We start from the raw sequence: 14,007 nt of genomic DNA, 5'->3' as shown, positions 1-14,007 counted from the left end.
TTGTATAAATTCTAGCAACTGCTATTCAACAATATCCTGAATCAGATGTAGGAGTAAAGTTTTAAATTGTCTCTGTACTCCGTGTTGTTACAGTGATCAGCATATCAATGGCCTTGTTTCTCTAGATTTATTTTTTTTCCCCTACTCAAAGGGAGTATTATGCCTCAAGGTTTAAAATGAATATATTCCTTCAAATTTAGCTTTATACACTGTATTTCTTGATTTACCTGGAGAAATGTAACTTCGTCTGCTACCTGCCTGTCTTTTCTCCTGGTTTTATTCATGAACGTAGATGTTTCTGTAAAGGGAGATTCATTGATACTTAGAACATCTGTGTTTGCGCATACATTACCTGTCTCCTTCTGTATATCTTAATCAGGCAAACTCTCATTGTCTGCTCGAGCAATATATTTTGATGGAGTTTTCCCATGAATTATATATGTTGGCTTTTCCCTCTCGACACAGGAGTACATTTTACAATGAAAACATTGGTTGGGCATTGGAGTTAGTATGAGAGAGTTCTTGCTGCCCAAGAGAATGACCTGATAATGCTCATGCTGACTATCTCCTGCTGCCTCCCAGTGACGTAGAACTCCCACACAGGTATTAAACATTTTCACGTGGAAAAGTTTCAAGAGGACATGTTGTTGGGGGATGTGAAGTCAGATGTAAAGGAGGAAAGGACATGGTGGTCTGCATTTCCTTGCTGACAGAAGCATCTCTGCACTGATTGCTATCTACATCTCATTTCAATTTTCCCTTTGAAAGAGATCAGACAATATTATCAACTCCTTCTTGGTTGTTTTACTTTCTCTGAAGTCTGGATATAGCTGGTGACCCAGCTCTCCTCCCAGTGTTGCAGCCCTTTTTTTTGGCTGACACATCTATTTTGTCATTCAGTGTCATGCTATCAGTGAGGCTGAAGAAACCATCCTTCTTCCTGAACAGCTCTTGAGCTGAGGTTATGTGAGATTTGACTTGCATTAAAAGTTACCTTTTTTTTTTTTACCTTTTTTTTCAGTACCCAAAGTTAGATGTCCTGGGATACTAATTTTGAGTGGACAAAGAAGGTTTCAGTTCCTTTTCCTTGGCTGGTTGGATAAGCCTACGTAGAATAGCTTATCTAGAGATAGGGTCCCAGTGGGAAGTTCATTAGTTCTAAATCCATTTCCTGTGTATGTGGCTGCTTATAAAAATTCAGTGTTGTCAAAGAATCGGGAGTACAAGGGCAAAACTGTAATGCAATTAAAGACAGTAATATCTGTTTGTGAGGTTCGTAAACCATTTTTCCAACGTTTGTCCAGCTCTACCTTGGCTATGGCCAAGAGACCAAAGGATGCCTCCTAACTGGTCATGAGAGGGGAGCTGGTAAACTGTCCTTCCTCCTGGCAGAAACTTTCTGAATATTCACAGTTACTCTCTACTGAAACTCTCGTGTTGGTGTGCAAGTATAGAGAAGTTTCTCAGTAATCATTCTTTAACTGAAACCACAAGTGCTTTGTGCATCCGTTTTTATTCTGTTCTTTTTTCTTTCTTATACTGAAGGAGAGCAGAGTTTCACAGAAACAATGAAGCTCCCAATGTTGCATCGCTATATTAGTTGGAAAAGGGAATTTTATCTAAACTGTCTCTATCTCTGCATTGTGGGGTACTGGGTGTTGATTAGATTCTAATTTCAACTACGGCATATGGCATAATTCTTACTTGAAGTGAACGAAACCATGATTACCTGAACTAGATCTGACTCTTGTATTTTCAGGCAATTTTGCCAAAACAAAAACCAACACAAGTATTCATTTGAATACTCAAATAAAAAATGCTCTAACAGCATTTGCACATTTTGTTTTCACTTTTGAAAATATCATTAAAAAAGGAAAATCATTAAAAAAGGAATATTGTTAAAAAAAGGAATTTGCTGGAAGGTGTTCTCATAGAAACTATTTTAAGAGCGTATACTCATTAAAAAGATAATTTTGTAGAAGTCGTTTTGGATACCAACTTTTTAAAGGTTATACAGTACTTGCTTCCAAACTTCCAAGCTATTGAAATACTTTGTTCTATCACCATGTACAGCAGTAGTCTAGAAAATCTAGTAGACTTGCAATGACTGCTGGTATAGAAGAGAAATTGGGTGGGGGAGTTAATATTCACATTTCATCGTTTCATTTTGCCTTCTCTTTAAATTTTTTAAAAGCATTTTTAGCCACGGTTATAATGGGTTCTCTCTCTTTGCACCCATAAGATGGGCAATGTAGCCAATATTTAAACCTCCTTTTCCTAACTTGCACATTAGCAAGACTTTTGCTGATTAAAATGGTGGGCTGTACGCTATGGGTTATTACTGTTATTTGCAATTTGAATTCAAAAATACAAAAGAAAAGCTCCATAGCTTGTGTAATTCTTAGTTGTACTCCATGTGCTTTAGATCATTATTTATGTTGGTTAGCTGCAGGTTAATGGTCATTCGATTCATTAAAGCAAACTACTGTGGAACATTTACACATCTGTTGGTGCAGGATTGTTTCCTTCTAAAATGAAGGCTAATGGTAGGGGATCATGAGTATACATTTGTCCTGCAATTCGAGCAGCGACACCCAAAAAAAATGCCCTCAAGACTTTTTGGTGGGCCAGGAAAATAACCATCATGATCATATGAACCCGGAGAAAAGACCTTAGAGTGGACAGAAATTCTTACCTGAGTTTTTCACCTATTTCACAGAAGAGGAAAAAAATCTAGAAACCTGCTGGAGGTCAGTAGAAGAATTGTTATTGACACCACCGCAGATTATAGAAGTGGAAGTTTTTATGTGGGCTGTAGGAAATACTGCTGTAAGGAAAAGAATGACCTCGCATTCAGACATGGTTATGTTAACTCCTAAGTATTTGGCACATTTAAATACTTCAATAGACCTATTTTTACATGTGAAGAGTAAATAAATATTGGGGAAAAAAACCTTTACAAAAAAAGATGCTAAACCAAACATATAGGTATTGCATTTTTATGCCGGTCTTAAAACAAGCCCTAGGCATTCTCCCACACTTTTTTCCAACATTATCTCCACCTGTAATAATAAAACATGTCTTCTGATTACTGTGCTTTCTATTATCTCATGTCTGTATCTAATTTATTTGCTGTCCAGCCTTACTTTTCCTGTTTTAAAGGGTTCTTTCTTTTCTTGTAATGCAATCCAAGGTTGTGATTTAGTAGGTGGACAGGCTCCTAGCCCCCCAGAATTTTCCTTTCTTGATGAAAAAGTTTTAAGTTGTAAAATATTTCAGAACAGGGTGTGTACCAAACTAGAAAATGAGACTACATTTAAATTATGCATTTTTAAATTCGTATAAAGGATGAGACAAAATTGCAGCTTTAGAAATACGCAATTCAGAACCCAAAGAGTGCAATGTTTTAATGCCCTTCAAAATACCCCCGCAATGATTTCTAAAATATTAATGCATTTGGAATGAATAGTTACTTATAATTTTAATACATATTTTCTCAAAGTTATTGAGACTACTTATGCTCCAACAGTTAAACTTGTCTACAGATTAGAAGAAATCAGAATATGAGAATGCACAGATAAGACTATTGATTAAATGAGGAGAAATTTTCCACAGCACATTTGCAAGGTGTGAAAAATGGATAAATCCATTTTTTTGTCCCATCGTTATATGATTTTCTTGCATGTGTGCATACATTACATGGAGTTAAAAGTACAGACTCTCGTAACTAGCAGGAGATCATAGGCTTTGGTGTTTCTTGGGTAAAAAGCTCGCTGCAGGTCTTGTTTTAAGACCTTTGTGGTGTTACAGCCAGATGCAATATTCATCCCTTGAAGTTCATGTCAACGGGAGCCTTTCCATTGTTTTCAATGGATACTGGAGCAGGCCCTTAGTATTCTTCTAAGGCATCGTCTCCTTTGTTGACCCAAAACCCACGCGATTATCAGGACAGAGGAGATAGCGTATGTGAGCGAGTCATTTATGCTTTGCTTATTTCTGTTGTCTACAGAACACAGGTTTGCTACAAGATGAACTCTGATTTCAGGAAATTACCCACATTGTCAGCAAATTTGCTTGTCCTTCTTTAACATTATGAACAGCCCATTTTTCATGTTTTTAGAAATATTTTAATGCTGGACTTTGATATATTATTACCACATGGTCATATCACAATAAACTTTCCACTGCACACATACAGACTTGAAGATTCTTAAAAAAATAGTATCAAAGGACCAATACTCTTGGGTCCCCGCAGAGATCCAAAGGAAAAGCTCTCCCTAGAGCTGGCTCAGTTTTATTTTTCCCATAGATAATCGCAGTGCACAGGAGTCAGAGGTTCCAGTCTCAAATTTACCCTGAAGAATATGGAATTTTGGGAAAAACAATGTACAGGGCGGGTAGTCGGAGAGAGAAAGATTCAAAGGAAGAAGTGCCCATCTGCATAAAAGCGGTAAATGAAAAATATTCTAAAAAGCTCAAAACCGCCGATGTACTTTTATCTAAATGCAACACATATGGATATCAAGGGGGGTTTATACACGGAAAGGCAATGTAAGTCCCTAATTTGTTGCAGGAAAACACACACCACAGAAGCTGCATTTAAGGTCTTCTATGTTTTGTGGGGTTTTTTTATTACCTGAAGGGAGATTATGAACCCGACTTTGAGGAGGAGGCAGGGGTTCATTATTTCCCTTGGAATGGGAATTTGTCTTTCCTTTAAGTCTTGTTTGAGCAAACAGAAGTAGAGGAAGGGCTGATTAAGATTCTGCAAGAGTGGAAGAGTTAGTCCTGAGCCAAGTCTGATGGCCAGGTGTGTAATTTGGAGAACACAATTTGGGTTTGGATGGGTTTTTTTCCTCTCAAAGTCCCTGTAAGTAACAGAACGGTGGTTCTCTGAGCTGATTTGTACGTATGCTGAGAGCAGGGCTGTGTTAAGAGCTGATATAGCTGTGATAAGGGCTTTGTTTTCTGTTATTAGCTACAAGAAAGGCTAACGTGTCCATTTGAACTTACCTTTCTTTTCTATCTAATCAAACTATCAGCCCAAAGACCTGAAAGCAAACAGTTAAAAAAAAAAAAAAGCCAGCCATTATTTTTTATAAAGCTTGAAATTCCTCTCTTTGAGGCTAGTCAAGTACTGGAAGAAGGGCCCAGCGGGGATGTTAGGAGAGATTATCCTTGGAGATGTTCCAAACCCAGTTGCCGAAAGCCCTGGGCAACCCTCTCTAACTCTGAGGTTGGCCTTTCTTTGAGTGGGGATTGGACCAGATGGCTCTAGATATGCCTCCCAAATTTAGTTATTCTGTGATTCCACGACAAAATGAGCCATGCCATACCCAGACCTATGTAGCTGAAGTTTGTGTTGGTCTTCCATAGCATTTCCTGACTTCAAGAATGTATTTGGGAAGGAAAGTGAAACTAGGCATTTTCTATATTAGACACAAATATTACTCGTATCTTCCCTTTTAGATACGTGACAATATGAGGCTTGTTTAGCATTTTCAAATTAACCTGGTAGCAGCACTTTGTATTAAAGCACTTTGCTTTCTGGTCTGGCTCTTTATTAACACTATAAAATATTGAAGTCTAACAGAGAACCACTGAGTCAAAAGAAATTAATGCAATATGTTGAAATAATGAAAATATCACTGGAATCAAAGAGGATTCCGGTAACCCCCTTAGCCTGCAGTCTGGAAGTTTGCAAATGCCACTGAGCAGGTCGGCTGTGAAGCAATTCTGATTCTGCTAAATAGCATGCGGATGCAAAGGTGGCCCTCACCTCTCGAGATTCGGCAATGCCTCACCGCAGCATTGGATCCTCAAGCTTTCAGACCTCTGTTCTGTTTTTCTCCAAACCAGTTTCAAACTCCGCCAAATTTGCTGCCATGGGTTCAGTATCTAAGCAGGCAAAAAGAATCTTTTCTAATTTTGTAAAAGACAGAGGCTTAATCCACTAACTTTAAGTGATGAGGTTAAAGAAGCAGCTAGGAGGTTTTGAGGGAGGGAAGGATAACGGGGCATTTCTTTTTGTATTCCTCTAATTCTTTCACAATGCATGAACTTCCCCTCACAAATTCAAGACTGCACCTGGAAACTAATTTCAAGTTTTCCACTTGCATGAAAAACCTGTACCTAGAATCCTTTTTACCAACGTTTTTGTTCCATGTAACTTCTCATGTCTTGAGTTTTTCCATCCGGGAGAAACCGAGGGATCATTTTGGCAATTATTATTTCCTCATAACTATAAAGCCTCATCCACCACATCTTACAGTCTCATGTGTAATGGGGATAAGCTCAAATGAGCTCCCTGCATTAATACTTTTAGCCCTGATCTGCATATTTTGCCCTGTTTCTTTGGTGATTTGAAACAAATTTACTTTATAATGATTAAGCAGTCTCACCTTTCCCTGTGTACCTTTATTATGAGACAGAATATTTGTTTTGAAACACGTCAGAAAAAAAGATGCGTGGATTTCCAGGACAAATGACATTACTGCTATAGCTCTACAACCTGGCTTAAGGTTCTAATATAGTGAGGAGCAAAAAAAAAAAAAAAATTGCTTATAGCCACCCAAACAGAATTGACATGTTCTTCTAGCTTATTGGTATCACTCACTCTTCCAAATGTACAGCTCACCAGAGTAACATTTCTTCTGAGGTGATGGATATTTTTGCTTCAGTTTGTAAATAGAAGCCTCTGATATTTTTTGATTTCCTTGCACTTGGGGTTCTGTTTCTTGCTGGCAAAACGGAAGTAAAAAAGCACCTAGATTTTCCTGGGCAGTTGAAAAGAGCAGTGTTGAGTTTTGTTATGAAACAGGGGAAGGTTCAGAGATTAGAGCATGTTGGTTTATTTGAATTAATTGAGCTCAGGAGCTCCAATAGGCTGTAATTTGTACCTGGCATAAACAGGAGCGTTATTACCCTGTCCTCTCCCTGGGAGCCAGCCCGCTGTTCTCTGCAAGCAAGGACGACTTAGGCAGAGGCTTGAGACCCTTTTCGTAATAATTCCCCCTTTGAATCTTTATTGCAGGCTTGGTAGTGTACCTTTATTTGCATTTAGCTGCATTTGCCATCTACTTGCTACTTAAAAGATCTAAATCTTTCTGTGCGATGCCAGAGTTGTTGATCCTGCTGCATGGATTAGCTGTTTAAAAGTGTGTTCTTGGCTGTGCAGGTTCATGTATCGTATCCATTTCTCTACCGTTAGGAACACCACCCATTGACAGCAGGCCTCATCAACAAGTACAGTCAGAAAATGGCCAGGAATGTCAAATATTTATCCCTTTTAAAAAATTTAATATGTTCTCCTGGGGCCTGATTACAGAATTTTTTAATGCTTACAAATTTCTTCAGTGCAACAGTACTAGTTTGTTTCCAAGGAAACAAATGTACTTATACTGCACTGCACACATTCTTAATCATTAAATTCTATAATCTCCCTGGCTCGTTCTTTCCTTTTCTCTCACTCCCCCCCTCTCTCTTTGAATGGGTAACTTCTAAAAATTGTTTGTTTTTTTTACTGGAGTCCCCAGATACTATTTAACTGCAGGTAAATTTTCAAATATGTTCTCAACAAAGGATTGTTTCAAATTACTGAAAAAACCCCAACCCCTAATTGTCAAGAGCTTTTATGAAATCATCTTAATCAAGATAAATATGTATTCTTTATTCTTCTACTATTTAATGTGCAAATTTATTTTTCTGAAGCAGATCTTCAGTGTGGTTTGATGGTAAATGTCTGGGTACGAAGGATATTTAAAAATCAATCTTAATGTATATTTTTTTAATTCAGGCTCTGCAGATTATGTACGTTTAGGCAACACTGTGTATAGGAAAAAGTACATGAACCTATATGGTACGTTGCAGATATACATATTTACATATAAGATACTGACTTTGAATTTTTCTTCCAAAATACACTAAATATTAACTGAGAACTAATAGGAGCTCACTGGAGGGACGACACATTTTTAAAGTGACATTTTAGCATTCCAACCATTCATATTCTTCAATGTGAATGTAATTTTTTTCTAAACGATTTCAGAGGAAAATTGATTCATTTGACTATAGTGCTCCTAAGACCAGTGGGAAGCTCATCATCTTAATATTGAATCTGTAAATCCTTTCCACTAGGGATGATTAACAGCTTTGTCAAGTGTTTATTTTACTTTAAGAAGAATATGTAATTTCCTGGCATAACTCAGACAGATTTCAGTCTATTTCTTCTTTTGCACGTCACATTCATGCTGCAGGTTAGCACGATCTAGCCTACCTCTATTAGACTTCTATTTTGAGCAGTAAAAGGATAGCCTAATAAGTTTTCATAGTTTAATGAGCATACATCAGTTTGCTCTATGATTCATTTATACTTGATAAATAAAAAACCCTCAGCAGTCCTGATAAGAAGTAATAACGGGGAATTACTTCCAGATGGCACTTTTGCTATACTACACGTGTGGTCTGAGCAACCCATGGGATATAAACCCCGTATTAGCGCAGCGATGTGCTGCTCACATGACTGCTATCTGGAAAGCGGTGTGAACCCTTCCTAGTGGCAGGACAAGGACGGGCAAGAGGGTTTCGTGGAAGTATTTAGCTGTGCAGTGACATTTACATGCTCAGCTTTGCACGCGGAGACCAGGGGCAGACGTAAACAAAAGCTAATGCAAAAGACAATGTCCTGTATGCAACCGTCGTGGTGTGGTTTAATTAAGATGCCTTAGCTGGTCTATCTGATCATCTACAGATTCTTAATCATATGTCAGGCAATAAAAGGTTATTGAAACATGCGTGAAAAAAAAAAATTCACACTCGTACAATTTCCCATGTCTAACAATTTAAGACACATAGCCCTAACATCTTTTATGGGGATTTCATCTGTGGCATTTTCCTTCTTTATATATGAAATATATATCTGTGCTCTGGTCACAATTTCAATGCTGGGGGAGATGCTATATAACAAAAGGAGTAAGAAAAAGCTATATCAGAAGGTTCCTATAAAGGTTTACAAATCTGAATTATTTTCGCTTGTACAAGAAAGGGGAAAATTCTGTCCTTGTGCTGCTTTTTGTCCAGCTAAATCTCAGCTTTTTTGGGGGGTGAGGTGGGAAATGTGCATGAAGAGCTTAACTTTACAGTGGCCAGTAATGAGCTGCGTATGGTTTGAACCTTCTTGTGCAGATCGGCAAAGTAACAGACTTCAGAGGGGGGGGAAAAAAAAAAGACAAAGTAAGTTTGCTAGAATCTATAGGTTTCTCTTCCAAGATGAGATTAATTACAGCCAAAACCATCGGTGAATGCTCCTGCTTTAAGAATAAATGTTGTGAGCATGATTGCCTTCAAAACTGGAGTGACACAAATCTATTCTGCTTCTGAAACGGTATCGTCAAGTTTTGTTTGGGCTTGGTGTTTTTGCAGAAAGTGTTACGTGCTCTTTTCTCTCCAATTTCCTGCTCAAAGTCTAAAATAGAAATTGCAGATTAGAAAATCCTTTGAGAATGGGGTTCAGCAAGTGAAACTGTTTGAAGGTAAGTTTCATACTAGTTTGACTGAATTTAATGAGCCATTGTTAGGAACCAAGCAAGCAAGTATTCTAGTGAGGCAGGAGGTATACACAAGCTGTCTTTTTAAGAAACCATTGTAAATCTGATAACAAAGGGAGCCTGACTTTCTCCTTGAATTACCATGTTGACAAAACGTATACTGCATGCACTGATAGTAAATGAGATCCATTCTGCTAGTAAAGAAAATTAGACCTTAAATTTAACTCTATAGAGCCTAATGTCTAGGGCAAGGGAAAAGCCAGAGTCATGCTGAAAAGCAAGCTGTTGCATCAGTGTAGAGTGAAACACAGGCTGTGTATAACTCCTTGTTCTGAAACAGAACATTTTGTGCAACTTTGCTGTATGATTAACAAATGTATTTTAACAGAAACTAAAAAGAACAGGGAGAGGGGGGAAAAAAAAAAAGTAGCAAGCTGTGTCTTTAACCAGCAGGGATTAAACAATTCACTTTGTTACCTAGGAGGCATCAAGGTAAAGGTCTCAGGTTCTGAGGGGCTGTGCTCACTCAGGGCTTGCTAACCTTGGGCTGGCTGCTTACAACGTGTATCTTTTCTTTAGCCTGAAAAGGGTTTTTTAATATTTAAAATTATTAGTTTATAGTATCCATGTAATTTCTTCAGCCATAGGGCTTTAATTTCTTTGATGTGCATCTCTGTTCCAGCTGGTACTCCTACCACTCCTGCTGTCTCTTAGCCCTAAGTAAGGTTTCTCTCTTTGTTAAAGCTGGTGCCACTGATTTGTCTTCAGCTCTGAGAAGGGCTTTTATCCATTTTAAAAGTGATGCTGCTGAGACAGCTTTCCTTCGCCCTGAGAAGAAGAATTTTTATTCATATTTGGTGGTTGGTTGTCGGGGTTTTTTTCTTTTTCTTTTTTCTTCTTTTCTTTAAAAAATATCTTTATGGAGATGTGCATTTCTCTTGGGCTGTCTACGGAGTCCCTTTACACCGTGTTTGTTCCCAACCAAAGCATTTGGGGGAAAACAGCAAATTTCCCCTCTTTCTGGGAGCGCGGCTCTCCCCACCCCACCGGGGCCCACATGCGGTGTTGCCCTAAAGAGGATCTTGGCTGCACCGGGGTGGAAGACAAGAACTGAGATTTTTCTCATTCAGGGTCTTTTATCAGGGAAGATTAGCCTGGACCTTTCGCCTTAAACTATTCAAACTATGTCTCCTCTGTACACGTGCTGGACCAAATAATTTCATGTGCTCTAGCTCGTAATTTGTTATTTAAAGTAAATGCGTTGAGTTTATGCATTTCTGGCTTCCTGGACTCACCTTCCTAGACTGCTTTTCCCCCTTTAATGTTTATCATCTATTCTATACTCGGTAGTTCACCATTTTTTTGGAAATGCATTTAAAATGAAAATGTTTTAAATTATCTTTCAACAGATAGCTAAACACAGCTTTTGAAGTCATCTGGTCTTGCTCGGTGACTTAGGCTGTTGGAGCACATGAGAAACATTTATTTTATGTAGCACCTTTCATGTAAACACATCCTAAAGTACTTTATATAAATCTTAATAAAAACAAACATATATCAAATACCTGAAAACTAATAAAATGCAATAGATTTAGATTAAAAAGATCTTATAGAAAGACTGCAGCTCGCTCTTAAAAATAGAAGTAGACTCTGAATATGGAGACCTCAGAGATTGGACACTAAGGAGAAGACCTTTTTTCACACGATCCTGCAATACCTGCAGCAATTCAGAATCTATTGTAAATAAAAAAAAGTTTGTTTACTGTTAAAAGTAGCAAGCCATTCCATCAGAGACAAAATTAACTTGTAACTTGGTATCACCAAAGGCCCTGCTGCCATCTTCATGCTGAGAAAGAGTTTCAGCCTTTTAACAGTTTTCTTTTATGGAGTCAGTAAAAATTATGAACGATCTGGAATATCTTATATTGCCTGCAGACTAGACAAAATGCTGTTATGCAGGCCAGCAAATAAAGCTTTACACTAATCAAATGCTCTGCTGAATAAAATATGAGCATGTTATTTTGCATAATAAATAGCAAGCCAAAATATAAATTGAACAGTAGTACTAATAAATAAATAAGATCATCTAAAGCTGGTTTTGGGAAACAAAAATTTCTAACTTCATCAATTATGTACGTACGTGGGTGCGCATGTATGAGTGTGTGCGTGTGTGTGCATTAGCGTATGGAAAGGGAGAGGAGAAATGGTGGCAATATACGATTTTTTTCTCTACCTTTTTTATGTTGCTCTCTTTGGATCATTGAGAGTTATGCTGGGGAAACAAGAACTTTTTTTTTTTTAATTAGGAGTAAGTCTCTACTATCTATAACGTGAAGAAGGTAGGCAGCTTTTCCTTTCAGTAGTGGAGGGTAGGTGCTCTTAATACAGAAAGAATGAGTAAAGAAACTCGTCTTTGTTTTCCTTGCATAGCCCAAACCTTGCACCTAGTTTCTACTTTCCCAAAGCAAAACAGATCCTCTTTTAAATCTCTATATATTTAATATGTATAATGATTTTATATATATATTTTAAAATATATAAAATATTTTTATATGTTAAAACAACCTTTTTCATTTATGGTCACCGAGTGTCCGGCCCCTATGTCTGCACATAGGCAAATGAAGGGAGACCACAGGGTGGCTGGTGCTGCCCAGAGCATCGCCGCCCAGGCGCCTGTGCTCCCCAGCTGGGCACGTGTCTGTGTGCTTTGGGGAAGTTTTCTCCCCGTCAGGGAAGACCAGAAAAGGGGAAATATTTTATTTTTAAAACACCCATATTTTCAATGAAATAAGAGACTTTCAAGGAAAAACAAGCCTATTGCCATAGTGAAGGCCTGTTCTGTATATGAACAAAGCAAGCTATTGGGACAAGGCATTTGCAACCAGTTCTAGCACACATTTTTATGTCTACATCTATTTCCTATCTAAATGCAGACTATATGAAGAGGTTTAAGCAGCCCAATGTCAAACTGGATTTTAAATTCTGACTAAAAGTCTATGAGACAGAAGGGCTTTGTGGTACCCCTGCCATAAATCATGACAGCAATTGAAACGAACACAAATAAGGATTCTTTCTTTTGTGGGGAAGTCATGTGTCACCTGTCACCACTGGCTACCACCAAAGCAGTAACAAAAATCTGAAGATGTCGGCAAATTTTCGGTTACCTCATTTTTTTTTTTTTTTTTTTTTTTTTTTTGTTTCCGATCACGGGAGAGCATCTGTTTATTTTTGGAACAAATATCAGGAAACTGCTTTGCCTTTTCTCTTTGCTTTCAGTTTCTACTCTGAGGCTACAATAAAGTAGCATGACTGGAGCCCGGCAGGGGTCTTTCCAGTGGGGTGCAATAGTTTGTAGGGTGGCCCACAGCTTTGTCCTCATGCCAGACTGAAGCTCTCAACAGGACAGCGTCCGAGTCTCCAGGGGTGGAGGGAGCAGAGCCAGCGAGCAGTGAACTTGTCCTGCACCACACTGAGTCCTCTCCTGAGTTTCTTCTCAAAAATGGTGCCTACTGATACCCACAAGATATGTAAACCCATAATAGGAGGATTGTCTTTTATTCCTCTTTTTTTTTTTTTTTTTTTATTTTCTCACAAAGCCAAGCAATGTCCAAGACCGGTTTCTGTTGTTTCTCAATAATCTTGGGTTGGGTCTTTTCCTAAACCTGCAACTAATGCTTTCAATTACAGCTTTAAATTTTCCTCTTTGATAACCGTAACCACCACCTTCCCCTCTTCTTTGGGATATCCATTCCTTCCACATATCCCTTTAGTAAAAAAAGCAACCCACTTGAGATTTCTTAGTTTTCCTCCTATTTCCTCCTACTGCATCAAGTTTAATCTTCGAAACTGTTCTTCTAATTTATCTCAACTAATTCCCATCTGCTATAGAAGGGAACACCCTCGCCCATCCTGCAGTTAGAGTCTTCGATATCTATTAGATCATTTTGCATCCAAATCCCCCAAGTGTCTGACTTTCTGCTTAAAATCCATAATTCACAGCACTAAGTATCTTCTTTTCCATCTACATATTCAGCTAAGCCACACTGGGTGCAGAGTAGCCCAGTGACTATTTTGCTGTTTAATACTTGTGGTTTTGAGAAGTCCTTTTGAGAACCTAAACTTCGGGCTTCTACACCTCAAGCGATACCTAGGTGTTTAAAGCTTCTCTGAACATCTTCCTGAACCTCTTCCTTTATCTGTAAATTAACATGAACATAGTGACAAAAGCAGCAAAACTAATGACGATGAATAACCCGTGCTCCCAACAACCGTTTGCTAAAGTCAAAGTTCCTTTTCCCATAAACTGTTAATCCTAAATGAGCACATTTATAAAAGACATTACCTATTTGCAGGTAACTTGTTAATAGAAAACAAGGTCTGTATTTGTCATATAATTTATTCTCAGCTAATAACTCAAGCATGTCTTTTTGTCTTTTTGACCTCTACATATGCTAAAAAATAA

The sequence above is a fragment of the Egretta garzetta genome, unplaced genomic scaffold (genome assembly GCF_000687185.1).
Source record: "Egretta garzetta isolate BGI_Z169 unplaced genomic scaffold, ASM68718v1 scaffold197, whole genome shotgun sequence".
Classification (NCBI taxonomy): Eukaryota; Metazoa; Chordata; class Aves; order Pelecaniformes; family Ardeidae; genus Egretta; species Egretta garzetta.
Note: the sequence above shows the minus strand (reverse complement) of the source record.